General features: G+C 47.2%; 1 protein-coding gene across 2 annotated transcripts in view; it reads right to left on the bottom strand.

Moving 5' to 3' along the window:
* The window catches only part of LOC143213458 (CUGBP Elav-like family member 1-A), a 455,043-nt gene that overhangs the window by 405,554 nt on the left and 22,711 nt on the right, over nt 1–26,778 (bottom strand). For both annotated transcript variants that reach the window (XM_076433332.1, XM_076433335.1), the window contains exon 2: nt 7,707–7,909. The gene's annotated coding sequence lies outside the window, so the exon portion shown is untranslated. The remainder of the gene's footprint in view (nt 1–7,706; nt 7,910–26,778) is intronic.

Below are 26,778 nucleotides of genomic sequence, written 5' to 3'. Positions count from 1 at the left end.
TGACCGTGTGGATGGGGATAATTGGACCCCATACATTTTCCTAGCGAAATTGAATTTTGGAATTTTTCAGCCATACACAGAGAGAAAGTTAATAATATACATATTGAGACCGAATAGATAAATTTAAAACGGACTAAAAAGTAAAAATAAATTTTTGAAAAGCACCACATTTAAAAAACGGACTAAAATGTATAAAATAATTTTTCCTAGCCCCATACAGATAGTCCTGAAAATTTGTGATTGTCAATTTTGAATAGCTATGAAAATACTTGTAAGATCTAAACCGAAAAACGTGGGGTGCAAGTGTAACGGTTAAATCTCTTAATAATTTATATCTCCTAAACGCATAGGCTTTTTAAATAAATTTTTTTTAATATTGCATTGTCATCCAGTTCTGAGCTATGTTTAAAATTTCAAGTCTCTAGCTCATCGGGACGTTAGTTTAAAATCAATTGCACAATTTGCACCGAGCAAACAGCCAAACAGACAAGAAAACGAGCTAATAAAAACGTGGTGAAATGATTGTTATTATTCAGAAGATTTTATATCGCATATAATTGTACAAATTGATTCAGGGCAAAATATTTACTTTTACGCATTTCAATCTCATCGGGAAAAACACCGCAACAAAACGTACAATCGCAGTAACAGGTGCATGTACCGTACGTGCCGTAAAAATTAGAAACGGTTCGGGTTGAGAGTGTTCTGGTTCTGGTTTCGAAGGGACAGGGTTTCAGTCAACGTCGGCATAGAATATTTGCCGGTGGTGTTTCCGGCGACCAGCGAACCGGATTCACCATCGCCGAGGTTATGTTTTGATACACGTGGAGCCCGGGTCGAAGAAACCAGCTAGGTAATCAGAAATTTATCATATCGCGGAAACGACTAGCCATTAAGGGGCGAATCGCACTAAATCGTCGGAGCCAGCTAGAAAATCATCCTCGGAGAATGATATTGAATAATAAAAGCGGGCACGATTGCCGGGCGCGTGCACACGCGGAAGTTTGTATTTCATTTCGCGGCGGGCGACGAAGAGTCGAGAGTTCGCGCGACTCCGCGATTCTTTCGTGAGGCGAGGCGAGGCGAGGGAAAGGAGACTCGTCTCTTCGCGAGAAGCGTTCTCGCCGAGCTGGTTTTGCAGATGGCTCGCAGGAATTACGACCCAGTTTCGGTCAAACTTTCGCCTCCGTTTCAAACGATGAACTTCTCCACCCTTGCCGCAAACTCTTTCTCCCCTTATCCGCCCCTTTTGCTTTTATCGTCCGCTCCGTTTTGACGGCCAAGGAAAACGGAATTAATTCGCGCGCGCGTTCCGCTTGATCAATCGGCTCCGCGGCGGTTTATCTTCCTCGCGGATCAATCTCTCTCCTGGCCGCGCGGCAAAAAGAAGATCCGCGATAAATAATTGAGAATCCAGTCACGCGAGAGCACGAGTCTCATTCGAGGAAGTCTGTCCGGAAAGTAACTTTATTTTCTTCTCGTCATGAAATTGACAAACAAAAAGGAGGTTACTTGTCGGGAGGATAAACTGCACCCATTGCTGCTAATCGCACGTCTCCGAGACGCGTTGCCGCGTAATTCAGAAAGTTTTGTTACTGTTGGAGCAGACCTCGCGCGGAAACTCGGGCTGCCTCTCGACGCCGGGAGCGATAAATTACGCAGCCATTGATAATGTTGTCGGGGCTCTGTTGCGTGCATATATCACGGGCGCGAAAAAATGAACCGGCCGGAGACCGCCGCGCCGCGGGACTCGAACGGCGGGAAAAGATGGAGTGTTCTTTCGGCCGCGATTGCAGGAGTCGGTGGTGAAGGTTGGCCGAGCGAGGACGAGCAGGCGGAGGAGAGCGAAAGAGGATCGCGTCGAGTCGCCTAGCTGTGGAACACACAGAGGTGTCGGTGGAGTTTGGGGTGGGCCCAGGGTTGTCGGCAGCAGCTGTGAAATGTTTATGAAGGCTCCGCTAATTTATGACACCCACACACCGGCATCGGGTGGTCCCGCACGCGTGTCGAGTTTATCACACTTGCCGGTCTCTCGGAGACCAGCCGCCGACGCGACGCTCGGTCAATCGATACGCCGCCAAACAGAAAAACAATGGACTACGGGGAACGAACGAGGGGATCGCGGGAGAAAAAACTGGATCAGGACCTCTCGACGGTCCGCCGCTACGCTGCCGGAGAGGGAGGATTTTCTGGAGCGGGATGATTCCGGGCCGAAAGGACCTACAATGGAAGAAGCAATATTGTTTGCGATAAAAGATGCCTTTGGCGAGCCACTTCCGGCTTATTGCGAGCCGGCTAGTCAATACGGATAAGCTTTATTGAACGCTTGGATAGTCGAGGCGGATCGTAATGTCGTATTAAATTATGAATCGAACGCCGGCGACCATTGTAGATCGTTACTATCGGCAGTGTTGAGTTATAGGAGGAAAGGGGAACACGGATATAGCCATTCGAATCGCGAAAACCGAGTTTATCTCCCGCCGAAGAGAGAAATTCAAGTCGTTCGCGTTTTGCCCACCAACTTTTCAGCCTATTCCGCTCGACTCGAAAATGTTGCATGACTTTTAGGGCCTTGGAAACGTTAAAATTTCGCTTCGTCAATGTGCAGAGGCTAGGTCTCTCGAAGCTATTGTGGTCGATCCGTTGTCAACCCTGAATCAAAGAAAGCTCCGATACAAAAGACGAGCGTCCGGCGACGACCAGCCACCGAGCCAAGGGAAACTTGATCGTCAAAGGGTTCGGATTTGTCTTGAGAGACCAGATTTCACGAAGCAACGCCCTTCGCAACCTTCGAATTTTATTTTCCAACGATCCGCCCGCAAACTAAACCATCGACCCATTTATTTGGTAGGTCGAACACAACCCGATACACGACACACTTCTCGACCGATTCGATGGCGGTGTCGTCTCGTATCGCGGAGAATAGAGTCAGGAATTTTCTATTTGGCAGACGATGAAGTCCGTGTTCCGCACGGATTGAGTTACCGCGGCCGAGCTTGAAATGAGGAGTTTTGAGACCGTGCCCGTGTAATATATGGTCCGGGTTATGCCGGCCATTTTTTTCAGCCGGCAGGGTGAAAGATCGTCGCGATTTACGGTAAAACGGTTGCAACCCCCAAGGACGATAGAGTGGACAGGCAAGTATCGAGCAAACGAGCGAACCGGACGAGCGCCGCTTTAAAAACACGCCGGTCTTGTGACAATACATAAGTTAGCCGGAATGAACGTACATTTTTTATCAGCTCGGGCCGATTATTCCGGCGAAATTCGATGCGAATCGAATTACCATCGATTTTTCAACCGAGGGAAACTTCTGCATCCTAATCGCGTCGAATTTCGGCCAGGTCGTCGTTTCGATCGAGAAAAAGTGGACGTCGGGAGAAGTTTCGTTCGGTATCTCTTTGTATGATTTAAAAGCGGCCACTCGGTCGGCCAGCGATGTCCTTAAACGAGTCCTGCACGGACCAGAGCGGAGGGAGGACATTCGGTCGTGTGTGGATGATACGGCTTCCATTGTCCTGGCCCCTTGTCATTCCGCGGAATATCTCTTGATACCAGTGGGAAACGAACAAATGTTCTCGAAGAACGGCTCAATGTACTATAGCAACGGATACTTGGTTCTTTTACGGCTCGCGCGGACGACATAAACGACGTCCATCAATCATCCTATGGTTAACTTACGATTCTTCGCGAATGTTGCCCGCGTTAGTAGCCTAAGGGAATCGATATCCAGTCTCGCGTCAAGAGCTCCTTATTCTTCCGGCTGGCTCGTATAACCGAAAACGCTGAAAATTTTATGAAAAAGTTTGTCGATACTCCACGCAACTACTACACGCCTCCTCCGTATTTTCAACTTCCACGACCCGGTCATTGCATAAAATCATTTTACGACGAACTTGTTGATGCCACTTCGCCGGCAAACTTTCGACAGGAGAATTTCGCGATATTTCGCGGTCGCGTAAACCGAAGAATATCGAACGCCTATCGATATCGATTCCTCACCGTCGTACAATATGATATCTCGATCACTTAGGGGAATTTAATTCCGGAATTGAAAGTTTTTGAACAATTGCGTATTCACTCCTACATTGAAACCCAGAATCACTATTCTTTTGAATTTCTCATCGCATTCTTCCTGATCTTTTTATTCAAATTGATGAGTTAACATTTACATCTAAGGTTTCTCGGTTGTTTCGCATTAAAAAAATTTCAGGAAAGTTTACCAACAATTAACAGAACAGTATAACTCTATTTCGGGAAAGCTTAAGAATTTAGTTTCCCTAAATGATCGAAATATCACACTGTGTGTCGAGAAAAACCGGAAGTGCCTACGTCCGGCTGTCGAATTCCTGAGCGACGCGGCTTCGCCGAACAATTTCCAACGGAATACGGTGTTTGTATATTCTCGAATCGCTGCTGTCTCTCTCCGCGCGTCTCTCCTAAAACATGCAAGTTGTTAAGCGCGTTTTCCCCGACACTCGATAATGCAGCTTGATTACCTTAAATAATGCACCATTATCATTCGATCTGTCGAGTAATCATCCGATTAATCAATTATTAAATGTCGGTCGATAGTAAATGTTGCGGCTGGCCCCCCGGGGCTCGCCGGGGATCGTTACCGGTATTCAACGTCCCCGTAAAACGTTTATCTACTTCTGCGATTCGTCATTCAGCGTGGCATTTCGGTGCGCGCGGCTATGGTTTTCACGAAATGAGCATGATATATCGCCGCGAACGATATATGAATACTTCAGTGTCATTAACTGCATTCCCTCTCTCCCTGCCACACTCCGGTGAACCATCCATCGCGCAGTCAGGGCGAAAATACGCGAAATACAACGCATGAAACGCACCCTGATTAAACCTCCTTCATTAATGTATCTGCCTTTAATTAGACACCGAGAGGGGACGCTGTCGGCTTTGCTGTTTCACCGAGACGAGCTGCGAGAGAGCATCGATGAAAACAAGATGGCACGGGCCCGCTATTCGCCGAAATACTTATTTAACTCTATAGATCATCCCTTCGCTCCCCTTTGCTGGGATAATTATCAGCAATTCCTCTTTTTAAAGAGTAAATTAAGAGGAATTCTTATAATCTTAATATCAATATTAATTCTTAGTATTATTTGAAGTTATAAAATGCATAAAGTAAAAGCATATAGCAGTTTATGAAACACGGGCACTCAGCAATGTAGAAATTGTTGTCAACTATAGCATAGTCAGTTCTAGTGGTGCTTGAGAGGGGACAGTCGACTGCAAAGGGTTATATTATTCGTTCGACCGCGCGGAGCGAGGCGATCGACCGCTGTTTTGAATATCGATGAAGCTTTCTCCGGCGCGGAGAAAAAACATTATCGACGACAGTGGATAATAATAAAGTTGAAAGTGCTCGACGACAGAAGGGAGAAAGACGTCCGTTCTCGAGGCAACGGATGATCTTAAACCGGGGGAAATTGAAAAATGGTCGGAAAGTTTGCCGATGAATATGCAAATGATGTATTAAGATCGAAAATGCGAGCGGCGCGATGTCCGGATTCATCCGGCATCCCGGAGAAATATGGAACGCTTCTCGCGCGACAAAATAAACGAGCACCGTGGCGGCGGCGTCCCTCTCTTCCTCCGAAATAACATTTAACATTTATCGCGGCACCGGTCAGTACCGAGCGGCGATTATTCGAAGGAAAAAGTGCGTGGACCGCGGAGAGAGTTAATGCATATTTTTCTGGTTAATGGAGAGTGATAAAGCGGTCAGGAAGAGAGGTCGAATCGCAAGCGCGTGCGCGCATCAAAGCTCTCGTTTAACGGCGTCGGCGACTGTAGGAAAGGGCTCGATCAAAACCGACGCTCGTTTTTGTGTAAACGTTTACGTCAGCTTGCTCGCGGTAGCTTGTTACACGTTAATCTTTCCGCGGTGAATACGGAGCCTCTCTGTTTTCTTTCCTTTTCACACGAGCCCGGACGATCCCAGCCCGCGAGTTTCTCCCTCCGCTGTGCGTCCTACTCCCTTCGCTCTCTCTCTCTCTCTCTCTCTCTTTCTCTCTCTCCCTTCGTCCCTCTCTAGCCGCCACGATGTTAGCTACGCAGCTCGGTCGCATGGAAAAATGCTAATTTTCGTTGCAAATCTCCGGGCCGACCCCTCCAACCGCACCCCCAACCCCCAGACTGCTAAACTGCTACGACTAGGTTCACGGGCCGGTATTACGCTGCCTCTTTACGGTCGAATATCTAATACGGCCGCAGCCGCTTGTTTTCCGCTGCAAAAGCGAAACTAAGAGACGCCGACGGTCCCGTTTATAAATAATACCGGATGCCTTAATATCGAAAACGGCTGCCACCATAGCCGCTACAGTCTCCATGGCCGCGACTTAGGTTAAGGATAAAGATCCGCAGTCTACTAATAAATTGCGAACTCTTACGCGTTCAATCGCGTGCAAAAACTTGGAAAATGTCAATCGAACGTCACGCGGTTTGATTTTGTTTCCGGGTTGCTGACTCCTCGCGTGGAAATATAAATTTGTCATTAATCATTTACAACGCCTCTGCCGCCTATTAGTGTAGTAGGGGAATAGAGAATAAATTGGGATCGCGATATCACATCGAGCATTCACTGTGGATTAATTAGCGATGTAACAAAATCCCGCGACTATATTCAATCAGTGATATTGAAATGAACATTGCGCGAGCACTGTGCAAACTCGAGAGGGGCGCGATATTTCCGATGCTGCGAACCAAAATCCATAAAATTGGGGAGCACGGATTTGATTGCGGCCTACGAAACATGCGAGACGAACGGTAGAGTTAACTCTTAGCACTCGAATGACGACTCAAAGTCATTTATTTACATTACTAGATATGTTGCTATCTAATCGATTACTAAACATTTAAGTATTGTATGAGACGAATTATTAATTTTCGAGTTAACCCTTTGGACTCGAAGCAATTTTAATTCGGAAGCTAAGAGATTTATTTCAACCCAGATCATTTTTAATTTACGTAATCTGTTTTACAGTGTGCACATCTCGGAACGTTGAATCTCGACGTAAAGGAGAATTGGAAAATTGTCGAGAACTCGTCTGAATCTCGACATTTTCGGGTTCTCGCACAGCTCTAGTTAATAAATAAAAATTCTGCTCGCGGAATAGACGTCGCGGCGGCGACCCTGCGAGTAGAACGCGGTCCACGCGTGGTCGGGCAAGTAGCGCGAGCACACGAGCAGAAAGATACGTGGAATAACGGATCCCGTGGTCACGGTGATTTACTCGGCGGCGCTCGGACATGCGTCAGAAAGAAGTATTAAAGGACATTCGATGGCAGCCGCGATCTGTGTGCACGGTAAGTCACAGGGAAACGCGGATACATCGAACTGTTTAGACAGTAAATCACGCGGGCCGGCGACGATATTTTTCGAGGAAAGATAAGGCACGTTCTGACCTGCACGTTGCTTCGTTTGATATGCAATTCTTCTCGCCGTTCCGAATAAATCGTGAAAACGAATCGGGCACGACTTATGAATTGTGAATCCTCGAATCTATAAATAAAATATTCCCCCCCGGGATCGTCTACGATGATTCTATTCGCGTCGAACACGATTAGAGTAAGAGAGATCTTATCCTTGTATCGGTGCGGCGTTGGAAAATTGGTGTTAAGATCGATCGATTAACCACTAACGAGATTCTACAACGGAAGCGATTCTTCGGAACACTTACCTGTTCGAACGATGCCGCAGGAATGAGTTCAGCCACGATCTACAACGCTTCGATTTGTCTGCGTCCACGGGGTAACAGCACAATTTGGAAACGAAACGATGGATTCAATTTTTGCACGCGATCGAGCCGCTTTCGTTCACGAGAATTTTAATGGCACGCGAGCGCGATTGCGGCGCACAAGCGAACACACGCCGGCGACGGAACTGAAACAGAAAAGGACAGGACACGCGTGAAAAAAGCGCAGTTCTCCAGCCATTCGATTCCGCAAATATTAGGTTATCCCGCGGGTCGTGTCGTTCTTTCACGGTAGCTTAATCATCGACATGTTTTTACTTTTTCGAATTAGACACGACCCGTGGGACCACCTTCAAATTTATTAAATGTACAGGCTTGTCAAAATTAAATATTTCCCTTATCTGTGATGACACTAGATTGCGGATAGCATTCCAATTAAAATAAGATGACCTTGCTGTTACCGAACGACCGTACGTAAACAGATAAGAAAGATTAGTTTCCGGTTCAGCAGGTGTTACGACCTTGTCAGCTGTAACACAGACCAGGGTCGTTGTCAGACGGAAGGAGCGATGTCCGTCTTTGGTCAGACGTATAAAATGATATCTATTTTCGTTGGCCCACGTGCCGGTATTCTGATCCTCGGCCAGACAAGTGGAAAGGGAGCTGTCCCGTGTAAGGCCAGTGGAGTAGGGTTTGCTCCTAATCAGACAAGTGAAATAGGATCCGCCATCCAGGTAGAAAAACAGAACGGAAAGGCGGAGGCTATTAACCTCGACGACGCAGCATTGTCGATGTTGGGGGGAAACAAATTCAATTCGGTGGAATGAAAAATTCTGTCGGGATAATCTGAAATAGCTGCGATCGAAGCGAAAGTAATCGGAGGTGTAAACGAGGATCGAGATGGGAGTAATTAAGTTTCTGCATTATCACGGTGGGGAACCGGTTCGAGTTTTAATCTGGCGGGGTAATATCTTAGGCTACAGTGGGTCTTAGCCCCCGACTGTAACGACTGGATCGCGAATAGGGGTGATAGAGGAATGCCAGGGGTGAGCATAAGCCGTCTGCCAGCCGACTAATCAATGATTCAACTCGCCAATTACGGAGGCGCCTCAAAAAATATCCTCCTTTCAGCCCCTCACCTTCGATACCTACACTCTCGCTGCGTCTGAAATATTCACGAGCCACACCTCGCTCTTTGGTTCTACTACGGTTCTACGATTCTACGGTTCTACGGGTTCTCCTCGCTCTCCCATATCAGCGCCCTTCTCTCCGCGACTTTCTTTTAAATATCTCGCCCTCGGAGCTTCCCTCGCTTTCACACGAGCGAGCGAGCAGCCGCCGCCGCGTACCTATGAAAACGCTCGCGAGATTTAAATAGCTCGCAAACCTGTCCGAACGTCGGATCGGCCATTCGAGGATTCCTGCGAACGGTGTGAACGGTGAAAAGAGTTCTCGAAAACTCCAGGCACCTGGTCGTTTCGTTTTTCAAGAATTACGGGCTCATTTTGCAAATGAGTTGCGGACGAGAGCCTTCGAGCCAGTCCCGGAATCCTTTCCAGTTTTGTCTATACTGGAAAATTCATTTCTCGATTATGGAAATATCGTGCTCGAGGAGGAATCAACTCGATCCGGCGATTAGTTGTTCAGATACAAAATTTGTAAGCGCACACTGCACGGACAAGGATTGCAAATTCCTCGAGACTTGAGCTCCGCCCTAATTGAATTTACAGCACATCGTACGTCGTTCCGAAGTGCTCGGCAATATTCCAAAAGAACAGTAAGCGAAACAAGGTTAAGCGGGCTGGGTTAGGGGCGTGTTTCATTTTTTTTTCTTTTCATTTCCGACGCGATCCGGCCACGAAAATATTATGTTACACCTCCGTGAAGGAATCGGGGAAAGTTTCTCGCGAGCTGCTGCACCGGGGAAAAATAAGGGGCAGAGGAAAGTGGAGGTGCTTGGTCGTGGCGTTCAAACGAGTTGTCGAGAAGTTTTGTCGAAGAATGGAAACTCTTCTCTTTCTCCTGCATCCTTCGCCTGGCCTCTCTGTTCGTTCGGCGCTGTTCACGAGGTTCCGCGGACCCACCCTCTATCACCGGTGCAACGGCCGGCATCCCCTATCGACTTGAAATGCCACGAAATAAAACTTATTTCCGAAAGGAGTGGGAATTTCATTTGCGTCCGGCGTGCGTGTCCCCGCAAACGCACCGAGGGCACGTTCGAATCGCGATTCGATCAGCTCCCGCTCGTTCCCTTCCTGATCTCCCGCGACGACGAGGAAAACGTACCGAGAAATTGCGCGATTCCGAACCTGGATTGCTTTACAACCTTCGCGGTTGTTGCCCTGTCTTCGAAGGAGCTCCGTGATAATTGAATACGGTCCGTGCAAGCCGCTCCTCCATGCAACTGCAACTGCACCCAACCACTGACCAAAACTTGCGCTTTCGTAATCGTGAAATATGTATAAATATTTTCTAGAACCTAAACCTTCCGTTTTAGAACAATTTTGAACTTGAACTTTTGAAGTGTACCGGACGGTATACCATTATAGACGATAACTGCGTTTTTACAAATGTAAATTACACAATCTTGTACAGGACAACGACTAAAACAAATATCTTTTACGATAAATAAAGTTACTTTTCGACCATTCGCCATGCACCGAGCCAGGAATGGTTCCCGCCGCTCCGGAGCGGATGCGATCAAGACGTAAGGAGACACCCGGGTAAAGCAATTAGTTTACGATCGATGGGATTGAAAATTTATCGCGAACGTATCTCGGATTGACGTTGGCGTGGAAGCGAGCCGAGAGGGGTTGAACCGCGGGCGGCGGAGGATGCGGGAGCAGATAATAACGGGAACTAAATATCTCAGTCGTCAAGTGCCAAATTAACGAGCTGCTTCTGTCAAATTGTGTGGAGCTACACCGATAGCGTAGTATTATTAGATGAATTATTCAAACGTCCTGCCGATTATCAGATATCAATTATATCACCGGTGGAATTCGGCGGAATTCGGCGGAACGATGGCGATCGCCTCTCTAGAGCATTCGCGATTATGACTGCCACGCTTGTCGATACGCTAAGAATCGTCGAACGAATATTCCCGTGGAACTCTTAATTATTCCTGAATTAGACTGGACTTTAATAACAAAGACGTGCGAAGTAACCGGAAATTAGTTTGTCCGTTCCAAATGAGAACTCTTAACGCGGAACTGTGCATTAAACTTTGGTCGAACTTCGACTCGGAGATTCAAAGAGATAAAAGTCGAAAGTATTCCGATAACAACGTTACAAGTAAGTTGGAAACTTTTATTGGCGAAGTACACTCTCTAAGCCCATCGGAATTTATAATACTTTAATCAACAAAATTTTCTTCGACGTTCAAGTTCGCGTGCAACTTTCGGCTTAGTGCAAGCCTTTATCTCGAGACTGGTTTTACCGTGTTCCGGTGGTCGCGGAAGTTAATGAACCGCGACGTTTGATTAGCAGCCGACTCGGTTATTCGCGTTTTGGGAGAGCAGACCGGCAACATCTGTGATTTCGAAGGTAGAGGCACACTGGGAAAGTAGTGAAAAGGATTAATTGCAGAACGAAAGCCTGGTTTCCGCACGAGAGGCTCGCCAAACGATGAAACTTGTCGTGGCACACCGTCAAACGAATCGCGGAGAATCAATTGCGACCGTCGTTTAACATCGTTGCGTTAAAAGCGCCGAATGTCACCGCGAGCCTCCACTTAAACGCGCTAATTAGTCTAGCGGAACGGTCCGAGTGTCGACGGCTAATTGGCTCGATCGCCACGATAATGCCGCAATGTTCGGCCGTCGAGAACCGTTGCGTGAAACGTCGCCATTTTTCTTCGGAACCCGCAGCTGTAACTTATTATATCGTCTGCGACCCATTCTTTGTTCCTCGAACCAGGTAACGACACGGTGCAAAATTCTATCCTCATTAATCCCCGTGTACACTTTGCTAGATGGAGCTCTTCAATTATGCCGTGACTCTAGACATTCTCGGACCGACAACGTCGCGGCCCGTCTAAATCCGGAAACGCGTACCTGGCATTTCCTGATCGCATAATTCATTCATATCGGCAGTTGTCCGCCGGCGGATTACGATCTTCCCTCGCATAGTGCGACTTTCGTCTCTTCGTGGCTCTCTACATAGTCATTTTAATTAAAAAAATCTCACAAATGTGTTGGTAAAAATTCTGCAAAAAAAGAATGAAAGATAAATTACTTTCGCAGTCCTTCTCTACTCTGATTTCTGAGTCGCCATACTCCCGAGGCGGTAACACTATGCGAGGGAAGACTGTATTTATGAGAAATACGTTTCGAATTTCCTGCGGAGCGTACTTGCCAATCAAGGATCGGCTCTTTTTGCGACGAAGAGAGAAAATACCGCGAGGCAAAGGGTGTGCAGGCGAGTCGGTAACGAAATTATCGGCGGAACGGTAATCAGTTTGGACCGATTCGACGAGCGATTGGTCCTGCGCGAACGCCAGGTCTATCGATTCATAATATTGTTCGAATCGAACCGATTAACATCGGCGAACGCGGCGGATCGAGGCTATTATAGCCGTGACCGATGCAATTACGCAAAACCAGGCTGAAACGGCAGAACGCCGAAACGCGTATTCAACCGGTCTCGCGAGGCCTCGAACGCGAGAAGGATCGAGAAAGGGATCGAGGGCCGAGGGATTCGGATCTCTCCGGCGCGGCGCGGAGGGCCGGGGTTGGATATAAAACGTTTAACACCGAGATTTCCGCGGCGTTTGGAGCGCTGTCGCGGATTCTTTTTCGATTACGAATGACTCGGTGTTTCTCTCCCGGGACCACGACGAAGACAAATGATCCCGGACGAGGTTAACCAAGAATTTCAATTGGAATCACGTTCCCCCCGGTCTCGAGCTTACCTTGTCTCGAACAGGCAGCCCGCCTCCCTTCTTCCTCCTCTTTTTCTTTTCTCTTTCTTTTTCGTTATTTTCGTCGCCGCGCGTCTCCTCCTCGCGAACACACCACTCGTACGGAATTTTGAGAGCACACCGAAAAGATAGAAAGAGCCGAGAAGGATACGGACGGACTAAAACATATAGAAAAAAAAGGGGGAACACAAAATATATATATATAAACAGTCACTTGAATCGATTTTGTCACATGATAGTCCCCGTTGACGTCGATGTTATTTACCGGACCGACGCGCCATGGTAACGCGCACGTTTGTCACGCCGTGAATCCGCGAGACCGTCCTGAACGCTGACAATTATCGAGCGCGCCAGATAACTTCTCGAGAGATCGACAGGCTTGTCTTAAACCGGGTACACAGGCCGATAGATATTTTAATCGAACGTCAAATCCGTTCGCAATGTTCGCAAATATTTACGCGAGACTGCGCCGTTCGGATCGGGGATTTGATTCGTTCGTGAAAGAAAGCAGGAGATGAAATTTCTGCGCGGACTCTGTTCACTTTTAATTACTCGCATGTAGCACTCGCAATCCGAAAACATTAAATTTAGTGTTTTAAACAACTGAAACAACAGAGGGTTAAATTCATGATGGGGCGAAAGGGTCCCGAGAGATAAGTAAAAAAGGGTTGCGCGGGTATTGCGGTGTAAGAAGCCGAGCCAAGGTAGAGATGGAAATCTGGAAGTTCGGAAAACGCAGAACAGCGGACACGGAGCTCCATTCTATGGCGCTTTAACTTAGCAGAGACTCGCCCGCAGCAAGCGTTTTACTAAGCATAAGCGTTTGCATAACCCAAGATTGACTTTAAGTTCCCTAACCACCCTCGCCGGCGGATAAGCGAACTTCTAGCTTATGCGACGACGGTGGAACCAATGAAAGCGTATGTTAAGTCGCGGCTAAGCAACCCCACTTGCGCAACTTCCCGTGTTCCACTTACAAAATACCAGCCTCTTCGATTACCGGATGCGTTTTCCGCGGAAAATCTATTTTCCTCGTGCCGCAGTGTCTCCTCGATCAAATAAAACTCGTCGGCTTCTCGAACTATCGACGTTCAAGAGCAATATTATCGTCACGAGCATGCCGAAATGTTTCTCCGGGCTGTGTCGGAAATTTTGAGTGGCTTCGAACCGGAGAACACGGAGCACTCTGTTAATAAATTCGATTGCGAAACGTAGATTACGGTGCGTGGGCGCATTAATTCGCGACTAAAGCGATCTTCTCTAGGAAAGGGGTGGCCTATTTTCCCGCTGCCAAAACATCCCCTCAGGACATTTAAATCTTCTCGCGTTCGCCGCAACGGGAAAGGGGTACGCACGAATCCGTGTAATAAAATTATTGTCCTTATGGTTCGCTCGAATCTGAACACGAATCGCGGCTAAATCAATTTTCCAGGCTCGCGAGTTCCATTATCCAGAAGAATCGCTCATCCCGCGATTAAACATATTTCTATTTTCTTTCAAACGGAATTCATTTTTAGCTGTCACGAATAAATTCCTACCGATCAATAAAACACGAGCCCCGGATTACATGTAAATGTGCGACCCGCGTGTTACGCGGTTATTATTCGATTACCGGCCATAAACAAATGTAGAAATCGTCGTCATTGCTGTTAGTTATTATTTAGCACCGTTAATATTATTGGACGCAATTATAAATAATTTCCACTAGCTATTCGCGCCGATTGTTCCCATCGACGAGAAATAATTAATTTCTATCCAGTAGATGTACATATATTTCGTTCGATAATTAGACTCGACAAATTGTTCTAGCGTTCGAATTATTATAAATATTCGTCATACGTCACGGAAAGCTTTCCTCTGGGTTATCGAGGCGATTTAAGGTTTTGTTAATTGCGAAACAAACAGCTTTCCAAATGCCGAGAGAATTGATGTATATAAAACGGTAAACCGCGTAAACTCGAGTTTAACGTTTGCAGTTTCGAAGAAACGATATAGCCGAGCGCTATCATGAATTTTCTAGGTGGCTTGTTCTACATGTTGCCAAAGTGCTCGTGCATTGTCAGTGGCCGCTGCATAAACGATGGATTTTAGAGGCCGCTACAGGTAATAATCTCGTGGATTTAGAGCACGGCCGTTGGTTAAGCAATAGGACCCGCAGGACCGCCATTTACCAGAAAACCGTTCACCCAAACAGTAGTGTCTCGGCTCTAGCCTCACGGTTTTCCGTTCTCGTTTCTCGGGTTCTCGACTGCATCGAGCTAGAGAGCCATGCATGAACTACGCGCGACGATCTTCCTAATACGATCCATCTTACTTTCCCTAAACCAACTGCGAAGCAACTGTTTACAGATTAACCAGACCTAACTCGAGAGTTTGAGTCAACAGATAAACACCGTTGCATATCCAACTGAGCCGAACCTGCTGTTGCAAAATTTATTTTCGCTGTCTCGGAACAGGTCGCTGCACTTCGAATGAATCATCGAAATTGAGGGGGTAGACTCGTTTCCAGGAAAGGGTGCGGGATACGCCTTCTTATTTTTATAATAATGCCAAGATGGGCTTTTCTCAGTAGTCAAAAGTGCTAGATAAAGGATCAGTCTAGACCGCAATCGCCCTAAAAAATCCGGTGTTTACGTCTACGAGGCGTAACTTGCATTATTCGGCAACGAAATTTACATTATTCGGAAGCATAAAGCTGGAATGAAGCTATTTTCGCCTCGTAAACGTAAAAATATATTAAAAAAAACTTTGTAAAAACCACGCTTATATTAAAATGCAAAGGAGGTGGTTCTCCATAAAATACCGAATCCAGTTAAATGATTAATAATATTTTTCCACAATATAAATTTTATATAAATTTAAATAAAATATGATATTAGTGACTATAAATAAAAGCGTGGAGCACTAATCTATATTGACGTAATCTTCGTGAGCGCTCCACGCTTTTATTTATAGTCACTGATGTCATATTTTAATTAAATTTATATTAAATTTCTCTATCTATTCTGACACTCATTTTATAACAGAAGAAAATTTTGACCTGATTGCTTAAAATGTTGGGGAGAAATATTATTAATCATTTAACTGGATTCGGTATTTCATGGAGAACCAGGAAAAAAATTATTTTCTCCTTTTCAGTGCATTTTAACATAAGCGTGGTTTTTACAAAGTTTTTTTATATATTTTATTTTCTACTTTTATTGTTATCGGAAGCAAGTGTGTATACAAAATTTCAGCAAGATAGGACTATCGGAAGAGGTTTAAAATTCGATTACAAGATTTGACGCATACAACAACACGGCAAGTTAAAATAAGCGTAATAAAATAGGACTTTTGGGGCAATTGCGGCCTAGATTGATCTTTTAACTATCGCTTTTGACTACTGTAAAAGCCCATCTTTGCATTATCGAGAAATGAGAACCTTGCAACTTGCAACCCTGGAAACGAGTCCACCTCCTTAAGCAAATCGGCGATTACGATCTTTACAAATGGGAAATGGCGACTGGATTAGGAATGTTCGACATGGGGATCGAGACTTTGCCTGAAAATGCAATAATTCCTGCAGACTCGTTAGCTTTGAGAAACGAGCATCGTACGAAATCCGATCGCTATGCACGACCAATAATTCCGGGAGCCGAACAGAGGGACGCAATGGCAATCCTAGCGCAGTCGGTGCAGCTACCGGCTGATTGATACCAGATGTAATTCGATATGACGTCATTAAGCCATTATTCGGTGAATTTATAGCGTCAGTTCGCCGGAGAGTTTGCGGAGACATTGTAGCTTCGTAGCAGGGATTAATCGATTACAGGAATAAGGCGTGTTACCTGGGATAACGCCAGCAGCAGGACAGGGGTGTGCGAGACACGTCGAGAATCGTGATACGAACGCGTCGAGGTTGTTCAACAAACAACAACTATATACATATTTTATTTCTGCGAGGATTATTTCTCGCGAATGTGTCCGGAACGAACCTGGTGACGCGGGGCGAAAAAAAGAACACCGGCAGCGAGTTTGCCTGCAATTATTCATGCGATTCGCTAAGCCGGAACTGAAGCAAACATACTGTTAGAGATTCTGCCGAACAATACGCCGGTTTACTATTTGTACAACAATCATATCGATTACAGTTCAGTAGTCGCGTAACAAATATTCCATTACACCGGTCGCGGGGCACGAGTAAATCGTCAATAGACAATAAATCGTTAACCAAAGTATGGACAACGTGCACCTGTTGCCGCGAAATAGTTTATAGATGGGAAATTATGCGCGGCCCGCGCTGCCTTATCGCTTTCCAATCACAGAAAAGTCGGGGACAATCTGCGCCGCTAATTAATTTCATGGAGATTCGCGATCTCGAGCGGTAATCGTGTTTTCGTTGGAGATTTAGAGGTCGCCTTTCTCGATGGCCTTCCCGAATTGTAAACAATTGTACTGCTAAAATTGCATAAAAATGCACGATCGATGCAACGGAGAATCGAATCGGATCCGCCCGAGAAAAGTACGGAATTCATTGATTCCCGCGCGAGTTTCATCTTGCGGGGCGGTCTCTTTTAATCAGCGTCGTCTTGGAAATCCGTTATCCGATAGTCGTACACGTGTACACCCGTTAAACCGCTTTAAACGTTGGTAAGCTGACGCGTCACGGGCATTCATACATTAACTATTTCGCCCGTAAATATTTTACGCGCAGTCTGTATTTACCAGGACGTTAATTATCGGATAAAATTACGAACAACGTTAATTAACAGCCGCGAAACCGATTACAGCCTCGCGGCGGTCTTCGAAGACGGAGTTTCCACAGATCTGATACTCGACGGTGAAAAATCGACCGAGACCGGCCGCATAATATTTAAATAATTCCGAGGGAAAATTCTAACGGATAACCAATTTATCTACGGGGGTGGAAAGACAGGTTTAAATCGAACGAAGGCACCGGCCGGAATAAATAAATGATAATAGAACGCGGAACGCGTGGACGAGAAAACCTTGTAAGGAGAGAGGATGGATCGACCACAGTGATCCTTCAACTATCCTCTCTTCAGGCTTTGACGGGTACCCTCCATTACTGGAACGAACGCGCGAAGAGAACGTCAAAGATGTCTGCCAGGTGAGGGCAATGCTGGTACGTTGATCTTCGTCTATCAACTTCCACGGAAAGAAACACAGCCGACTGACGAGGCTTCCTAGTTGGCTCCATTCCCTCGTCAAAGCAAACAATAATTCCACCGAGGAACAAAAACTCTATAAGAACCACCCAACAGTAATTGTGGAACAAATTTGGTGTTGGACAGTGTAATTAGACTGCGGATCTTTATGCAAAATAAAAAATGTTTCAATTGATTGCAAGACACAGGAGTGAAATAGAAATTTCTTTCGTCTTTTAATTATTTGATTAAGCTGAAACAAATGCGCCGATGTCTTAAAGTCTTTTTAATATGTCCACTGCTTTAAGTTGTGCATATCCATTTTTGTTATAACTGCATAAAATCCGCAGTCTAGTAATAATACAAGATATTATTGTAAGATTGTGAGCCCTAGTTACATACCCATAAAATCATAAAAATAATCTCGGTGGAAATCCAGTTGATTCGACACGGTAGTTCAGATAGCAACGAGGATCCGTCGAGTTATCTAGGTTATTCTTTCGCGCCTAAGTGTCGAACTCGGGGCTACATCGTCGAACAAGTATTTCGGGTTCGAACACTGGCAACAGATCGGCCGAACATTGATTTCCTCGTGCTCGTATCGCGGCGGAGAGAAAAGGCGAGGAACCAGCCAGGCTAGAAGCATAACGCATTCTTCCAACACGAGAGACATAACTCGGGCTGACAGGTGGGCTCCATTATCTGCCAGAAGAAGGAACAATACGTCTTCCCTCTGCGCTCGACATTCTCCATCTCGAATCCCTCGCTATTTCTAGTTATCCATCGCGCTTTGAGGATCGATAGTTACGCGGGATCGACTCTTCTCCTTTCATTATTTACCATCCACGCCGGGTGACAAAACGCTTTAATCGGATCCGTGCAGCGATCTGACATCGTCAGACGTCGCTGGAAAATTGATATGGCGGTGTCCGACAGCCACTTAATAATATCATCTCGCTCGGAAAGCAACGTAGAGAATTTGTTATTTGATTAGAAAGGATCATCTAGCGAGTTCCATCGTTCCACAAAAGTTTATCGTACGAAGAGAAAATAACTCTCTTCTGGACTGGTCTCGAAAATCCCATTCGAAGAAGTGCACCGACGACGATTCCCGGATATCGGCAAGAAATCGCATGATATAATCGTATGTCTGAAAGGTCTGTCGCGCGGCCGGATAAATTCTTTATTTGTCGAAAGTCAATATGACAGATACGACAAGTGGTTTCATAAGTTCGAGTCAGGCTGCTCTCCGTTCGTGGACAGGACGGGAAAGATGGCCGACCGCTTCAAAGAAAATACATTATTGTCAAATAAATACGCGATCGAATCGATACGGGTCTCGGATCGATTTCACCGGCGAGGGATGTATAATCCAGCAAAGAGATTGAAAAGTCCACAACGGGAAAGCTAGAACGAACGGGACGAAATATTTGTTCGGTTTTCCAAAGCGCGTTCGGCAAAGTATTTGCAGTAATTAGAAGGGAGTTGACGCATCGCGGTACGGGTTTCTCTGTATCGAATGGGATTTTGAGTCCGCCGCAAATAAGATCCGACGCTGGTATTTGTTTTCTTAGTATGCATGCCCGTGCCGACACGATGTCCCCGAGGATATAACCTTGTTGGCTGGCGTTCCCTTTGAAGTATTCGCCCCAACTTCATTTTATCAGGAAACGCGCGGTAAGGGATCTAATATTGCCGAAGCGGTAAGTATACCCATCGGACGCTCCTGTGTGCGTCCGATCAACGGACCCGCGTTCCTCTTTCCCGGGAATCTATTCGCGCTGGGAATATCCTTTGATTTTCTTATTCATTGTAACTAGCGTCGGTCAAACTTCGTCGTCGCGACTGCATATTCAAAACGAGCGTCGCACGACCTTGCTCAGACGACGAGACCTCGCGACTCACAGTGGGCCACAAGGACATTCTATTTCCTAATAAAAAAAAATGTCTTGCATTACTTTTCCGCGGCAAATTGATCGTGCAAAGAGCCGTTCGCTGTTCAGCCGGGACCCAGCGTGGAGACGTTACTCGTATAAAACGATAATAACAGCTGTCGTAAAAAAATCTCGACGAACCGGCATCGTTTGCCCCGCGCGAAACGTTTACGACAGCCTGCCAGCGGAGACCGAAGAGGATACCGAAGGCACGAACAGCATAACCACCCCCGCGCTATGTATTTTTCGTTTTCCAGCAGCGAACAACAGCGGGGAGAGGTGTACCGCGGTAACGAGAAATTTTCATCGCGGAGCCAAGCCACGGAAATAAAAGTGGTTATTGAAATTCTTCGAGGCCACCCCGGGGGCCACCCCCCGAGTCTTTCGGTCAATCCTCACTCCCAGCCCTCGACCCCCGAGGAACCCATTCTTCTGTCCGGGCTGCTCCGCCGGCCAGGATTGAGTCGCTAAGGTATTCCTGTGCGAGCGACGCGAGAATGTCTCCCTTTCTTCCTGTACCTTTGTCCGCGTCTTCTTTCGTCGTCCCCTTCCCTGTTTCCAACGCGATTACCGGAGACCGAAGCGCGGTGCCACGGTTAAAACGTATTGCGACGGACGCGGCGGAATTCTCGTCGACGACTCTTGCAGCTCTCGAGCACCGCGAATCCCTTCGTAAAAACGATCACGGTGATCGACGGTGCTCGCGATTGCCCTCTTCCCAGCGGATCGATCTCATTCGGACAACGTCGCGGAACGTCTATTCGCGTCTACCAGCTAGGAAAGACGTGCGCCCGGCGACTTGCGCCGAAAATACGCATCGGATATCCTTCGAGCTCCGCGCGATGAATAGATAATGGAAATGTTAAAGATCCGACAGAGAAACACGCAACGATGCATTATTCATGCGGTACTTGGTTATTTGATTTCAAGGTTTGACATGCTCGACTTCGGATCGACCTATTCTTCTAGACGTCTCGGGGAAATATTTAGCAGCCTGTTATATTCATAAAGGCGAATCGATGCTGCTTGAATATGTAGAAATATACCGCGGAGACTTTGACAGGCATTTATAGAACGGCCGAGTGAAAAATTTACGGTGATCTGCTGGTAGCCGGTTAATAATACAATGGCTTCGTGCGCGCCGCGGAAAATAGAGCCGTCAGAGTTTCAATCGGCAGACGTCGGAGTCCGGTAGAAATCTCGAAACTCGAAACGAATGAAGCCACGATTTCACGGGGTTGGGTACGGAACGATCTGTCCGAAGCACGGTGCATTATACAGGTGTGCCGACTTAGCATCTCTGTAATGCTGAAATTTGGAGGCAGATGAATCGTAATTCTCTTGCCGCCGCCAGACGGCGCATGGTTCCAGGTACCGTACGTGTGCGAATGAGTGTGATTGTGTGTATTCAGCAGCGCAATCTCATTCGCACATGTACAGTACCTGGGACCATGCGCCGTCTGGCGGCGGCCAGAGAATTACGACTCATCTGCCTCAGTTTTTTGAGGGAAGTCGGCACACCTATAATGCACCGTGTTCGCGGCCGGTAACGAAATACATATTTCGACCGCAGAAATAATCTGGTCCGATCGATCGCGCTCTATGCTCTATGCTCTGCGCGGAATGTTGGCGCCGAGCCGAGCCGAGCGACGCGTCGCGCAGAGAGCTTCACAAACGGCGTCGCCTGTAACGAGATTTTGGCAGTCGGATATGCGCTGATTTCATTCGCAGATTCGAGTTTCCTTTGTTAGCAGGTAACACACTGGTTGCCGATTGTTTCGTCGATAGCCCGGAGCAACAGAGGGAACGGGCAAGACCGAAGGTGACAGGTCGTAAAGCACATTGCACCGCGGAACGTCTGGCGAATTTCCTTTGACGACGCAGTCGACCGCGCGTCAAGTCAACCGTTCCCGAATCTACGAGTTATGCTATAATTACTTTTAACTCGATACCCCGTCGATCTAGATCCGGGCCACGCTCCCGACAGAGGGACGCGTCAAATCGAACAACCGTGAAATCCGATCGACGATCATCGATACGGGTTTCGCGGAACTGTTTCAATGCTATTGTGTACCAATTGTATACTAAGTTAACTGTATACCGACTATAACGGAATACAACACCGTTTTTCCTTTTCGTTGCGAATGCTCGTTTACGAACCAGGAATCTTCGCGTTTCTAAAAAGTGGAAAATCGACTCCCTCGAAAAGGGTGTTTGTACAGGAAAATCGTGGATTTTCGATTTCGATGTACAGGAGTCACGGCGTCATCGAGAAACGTAGTTCTTTCGAGGATTAATTAGGCGAGCGGAGTAAACGAGTATCGCGAGCGTCGATCGTGTGCCGAAGTTCCGCGCAGCTGTCTCCGATTCAATTACCACGTACCAAACTTACGAAGGGCGATTATCACGGGTGAAGCACTTGTCGATATACGGGAGGTAGCAGCGTCGATAACAGACGACGACCACGACGGTCCTCTCTTAGCGATCAGTCACGCGTCATCATTTGATTTATCCCTGTATATCGAGTGCATAGGCCTTGTACCATGTCGGTCATTCTGTCTCGCGAGTGACCCCGTGAAGGCTCGAGTGCTTTGAAATCGTCAAAGGAAGGTCGATACTCGTCGATACTCGTCGATTTGTTCCCGGAAAACCAGACGCAACCGAATTGAACGCGACACCACTCGATACGCCGCCCCGGCCGGGCCCGGGTTCGTTGACCTTGTTTACGATAACCCCTTCCCACCATTGTAAACGCGACCTTAGCGGCTTATAAATATTCTGAACCGCCATTGTGCGATGCTACTGTACGTAACGTCATTCTACTCTCGCTTCTACGAACGACCGATAACTCCGGTGCCTCGTAATCGACGATAAAACGCGCGCCGTGCGCCGCGTCGCGTCGATACGTTCGTCCGCCGATTTAATTCGTCGCATAAATTATACACGCTCTGTATTTCCCGTCATCAAAGTCCATTACCATTTCGCCCGTCCACCTAATCTCCGCTCGGTCAATTTTCTCCGTTCACACACGGTTAATTATTAATGCGATTATAATTGACTTGTACGAAGCTGAAGCTTCGTCCCATCTATCATAAAGAAATTCAACAAATTCATCCACGATATATTTTAAAGGGCTGATAATAAAGGGCTGACCTCTTAGCGTAAGAGGCTTCGTATTTGTGTATTCTTATTCTACAAATGTTTCTCTTGGTTGTCATTCTTATATTTTTTTCTTTTATTGAAGCTCTTCAGACCCTTAAATGGTCATTCTTATATTGAATTCTGTATTATGTTGAAATAAATCTCTTATAAAATTTGGTACAATGAAAAAAAAGCTCCAAATATTTCATTCGATGGAATGCACGCGAATAATTGTGGGTATGCAATTCTCTTTTGCGCGGGCACACACAGTGGAAGACCGACTAATTAAAGGAAAAATTCGTCCGACCGTGTTCGGTCGGATTTTTCCGGGACGTACGAATTTTTGAGGAATAGATTGATCATCCGTTTATTCTGCTGGACAAATATCCGGCGATGCCAATAAAGTTCCATCTGCTTCTGGGATGGGTGGTCTCGATAAGAGGCTGTGATAGCTCGTGAGTTTACACGGCAGAAGGTCCAAAGGTCAATATTGCCAGCCCGTCGAACTTATCTCCGTGTCACAGGTCTTCACTTCCGATGCGCGTACGTATACGCCATCATGAGGAAAATTCCCTAGGGAGCTGCCGCGCGCCGGTGCGTACAGTCTTTCTCGCCTCGTTATCATCTTATCCGCGCGTTCACGCATGACCACGAGTCCACCGAGCTTTATTAAGCTCGGAGGACGCTCGATAAGCTATCGGACCACGATCCTCGATATTCTTCCAACCCCTCTTCAGTCGAATCACCGGTTAGAACCTGGTCCCCTTCCCAAATCCATTCGAATGTTTTTACGAAAGAATTACTTACTGCCTAACTCTGTCTGCCACTGATTTTGGAATGAACGGAAATGCGTTTATCTAGGCCATCCGTAACATCGTCGATAAATACTAAATTGTAGAAAATAGTCGGTGGAACCACGGTAATTGGTAAGACAAGACGACGATACGAGAGGGCCACTGGGGCAAAGAGGGCAGTGGCAGCAGCAGCGGCGGTAGTAGCAGGCTTTTAAAAGTCACGGGACCAGAAAGCGTATCAAATAAAACAGAGATATCCCGCGTTTACGGTGTACTGATAAATTTTTTATGAAAGTTATTTCGTCGGTCCTGCCACGCGGAAGATGCAGCAACAATAGCGCGGGCACTGGCATGATGCAGACCGCCTGCCGACCCACCTCTACCCTCCACGCGCAACACAACTTTATTTCGAAAGTCCCGTTCGACGTGCCGTGTAATGAACCAACCATCGCCGCCGACCCGTCGGTTGGGGAGGAGGACAAAAAACTTTTCTCCCCCTCGAATTTTATTTATGCGAGCCAGATAAGCAGGATACCGCGAATCCCACTCTAAAAGTTAGACGGTGGAAGGAGCTGTGGATCGACGATCCGAACTCGGGGTCGATCCATAGGGGAAAGAAGACCCGGAGAGAGAAAACACCTTTCGAAACACCGTGAAACCTTTCTCTCCCCGGTTCCCATGGATCCTAAAGGATCTCTCTCTCTCTCTCTCTCTCTCTCTCTCTCTCGAGCGCGATCGCGAGATCTCGCGGTATGGAGAAGAGGAGCCAGGTCGAGATAACAGATTGGTAAGTCGAGCCCGTGTTTCGATCTGAGGATTTTTGAATTTCATATTCCGGGGAGCGCGCGGCTGCCGCCACGGAGCCACCGTCCTTTTCTCTCGCGCGTATGCAATTCAGGATAACGGGCCGGTGCTATATTATGCGTAGTTCATACCGCGACGTAGCGTATCATTGTTCCGGGAAACAGAGGAATTCCATTACCGGTTGGCAACTGAACTCTCTGTCGAGGCTGCGTTTTAGTTGCGGTCGACGAAGCGAGTCCTCCTGCCCCTCGCCAGCTCGCATCTCCTCTCTCACTCCCCTCGCTGCTACACCCTCTCTCGAACCCTCTTCCACCACCTCATCCTCCTCCTCCTCCTCTCACTCTCCTTCGTCTCTCCTCCACCACCCTTTCATCTCCGCTGTCTCTCTGTCTGTCTGTCAGTGCTGTTCCGAAGGGTTGGAGGGCCGGCAATCTCCGTCAAATGTTTCTCTCTGTTAAATGCGACCTCGCCGCTGAGTACGGCCCTGAGCGTGACAAACTGTGCCCCGTGTTTTGTGCAATTGCGCCCGCGAAAATAATGCCCGTCCGTAGGACCGCCCACGGGATTGGGAATTCGTTGAAATTTTTCGACGCGATCGTCGCTCGTCCAATCTCGACGAATCGAAAAAGGAAAACGGAAGCGGAATGTCGAATCGTCGAAAGAATAATGCGAATTACGGCTCGTCAACGTAAAAATAGGACTCGTGAGGGCGATGACTACTGAAAAACCCAATCTTTGCATTAAATATAATATAATATTAGAAACGAGTCCACCCCCTTAAATCGATACACGTCGATGGACTCGCGACGGAGGTCCCGCTAATTAATATTGCACAGAACCTTTGTCTTGGAGAATTCGCTCGGTCTCCGGCTCCTCCATAATTCATTTCGAAAAGAATTTCTTCGCGGAGCATAATTCATTTCCCGCAGCATTTTTGCTCCGAAACTGCGAGAAATAGCCGGCTTTCTTCCCCCTAATATTTTTCTTCGTTCCTTTCCGTCCCCGTGATTCGGTTCTTCTCGCCTCGAATAACATCTCGGCTCGGCTCGGCCGGGCTCGGCTCCGTCCTCGATGCGCTCGCTCGCAGCCGCCTCTCCACGCCGTAGAATGCAAATGAACCGGGGTATCCGCGTCCTCTATATTCTACTTGTAACCGCCCTTCGTCTCCGCCTCTTCGTCTCTCCCGCGAACTCCGTGCACTCCGGGGTACCTACTGTACCCGCTGTACCCGAGAGCCAACAGTCACCGAGCTTTCGTACCATGACACGACGAACCGCAAGCCTGGAACGCCATCGCGAACTTTTACCCGGGGCTCCTCGGTTACGTTAACGTAAAATAATAGAACATCAGCTTCGCGGCAGCCGTATCCCGCGCGCGCGTTCCTATCTAACTTATGCTGCCCCATAGCTCACCGCCGCCGGGTATAAATTTAGGAAGCCATAGTTTTGCGTTACCAAAGGAATTCTTACCTACTAGACTACTTCCGAAGACGTACACGACCTGTTGCTCGCCGGAAGTCGGCTCCGAGAGCTTATCGGGAGGATTTAAGGCGCGGATAACCCGTGCGAATGCTATTTTTAACGTTAAATATTGTTGGGTGCACGAGCAGCAGATGCCCGGCTCCGTAAAGATGTTTATACCGCGGCTTGAATCACTTCCAAAAATGGAAAATCGTCTCGGACCGATATGCAGCGGGTGTGCAAAGTATTCGTGCAAAGTTTATTCGAGTTTTATTCGTGTACGAATACTTTGTTTCACTGTAGCTCCCGATATGAAACGAAGAACCTTAATTTGAGACTGTATCGGCTCCACAAGCATTTCCCGTTTTAGATCCCCGTCTAGAATTAATCGCGTTTATTTCCGTGTTGCCTCGGAAGGAATAATTCTGCGAAATGTTTCGAGAACTGAACGGGTTCTTTCGTCGACGGAAACGAAGCGCCGCCGGCGAGTTCATTCGTCTTTTACATAATTCCGGATGCAAGTTCGTTTCGGTGATATACGATAGCTTAACGACCCGGCCCGATTCTTAGCCGCGAATTCGCGACCTGTTGCGCCGTTAAAAGATACCGCCGTTTACAAAGTCTTAAAATCCTCTCATAACAGTATTCTCTGTCCACCTCGTTCCCGACGGAACTTTTCGACACGAGAGACCGGACGAGATCGACGCCGGGAAACTCCTCACGGAATATTTCACGCACGCGGATCGTTGTAATCGATGTTTTGTGCGCGAGGCAATAATTGCATCCACGTCGGCGAACCACCGAAAAATACACGGGCCGTTTAAACGAGAAGTTCGTTGGTCGCGTGAACTTCAAT

This window comes from Lasioglossum baleicum, chromosome 11, assembly GCF_051020765.1.
Source record: "Lasioglossum baleicum chromosome 11, iyLasBale1, whole genome shotgun sequence".
NCBI classification, from domain to species: domain Eukaryota; kingdom Metazoa; phylum Arthropoda; class Insecta; order Hymenoptera; family Halictidae; genus Lasioglossum; species Lasioglossum baleicum.
The sequence above is the reverse complement of the archived record's forward strand: the minus strand, read 5'-3'. Positions and strand labels throughout refer to the sequence as shown.